The sequence below is a fragment of the Seriola lalandi genome, unplaced genomic scaffold, assembly GCF_002814215.2.
Source record: "Seriola lalandi dorsalis isolate HSWRI2012SDOR001 ecotype SW California unplaced genomic scaffold, Sedor1 jcf7180002054887, whole genome shotgun sequence".
Classification (NCBI taxonomy): Eukaryota; Metazoa; Chordata; class Actinopteri; order Carangiformes; family Carangidae; genus Seriola; species Seriola lalandi.
The window spans coordinates 616,049-616,895 of NW_019525439.1; the positions used below are offsets into that span (position 1 = coordinate 616,049).

Below are 847 nucleotides of genomic sequence, written 5' to 3' on the forward strand. Positions count from 1 at the left end.
CGTGTTTAACTGTTGAACAGGAAGCTTACACTAAATAATGATTGATTACCTGACTATGTGACAGTAAGTTGTTTCCTATATCACTAAATATCACTAAACCCTCATCCACTCTCCCGCCCACCTCCCTAACTGATTGCATCACTGAAATAAAAACCTGGTTCACTCTAAACTTCCTTAAATTAAACAGTAACAAAACCGAGGTTCTCCTCATTGGCACCAAATCTACTTTATCCAAAACCAACAGTTTTTCTCTCACTATTGATAACTCCTCCTTTTCACCCTCTCCCCAGGTTAAGAGTCTGGGTGTCATCCTTGACAGCACACTATTCCTTTCAATCCCACATCAGTAACATTACCCGGTCTGCCTACTTTAACCTACGAAACATTAATCGCCTCCGCCCCTCCCTTACCCCCCACACTGCCGCCATCCTTGTCCACAGCCTCGTCACTTCCCGTCTGGATTACTGTAACTCTCTCCTCTTCGGCCTCCCTCTTAAATCCCTACGTAAACTTCAATTGGTCCAGAACTCAGCTGCCCGTATCATTACTCGTACCCCCTCCATCCACCACATCACTCCTGTCCTCCAACAGCTCCACTGGCTACCGGTTCAGTTCCATATTCATTTCAAAGTCCTTCTATTAACATTTAAGGCCATCCACAACCTCGGCCCCCCCATATCTGTCTGACCTCCTCCATGTTCCCACTCCCTCCCGCTCCCTCAGATCATCTTCCTCCACACACCTGTCTGTCCCCTCCGCCCGTCTCACCACCACGGGGAGTAGAGCATTCAGCCGCTCTGCTCCCCGTCTCTGGAACCTACTACCACCCCAACTCAGAAATATCGAT

General features: G+C 48.2%; 1 pseudogene; it reads left to right on the forward strand.

Annotated features, from left to right (window-relative positions):
• The window catches only part of LOC147817800 (uncharacterized), a 2,336-nt pseudogene that overhangs the window by 1,341 nt on the left and 148 nt on the right, over positions 1-847 (forward strand).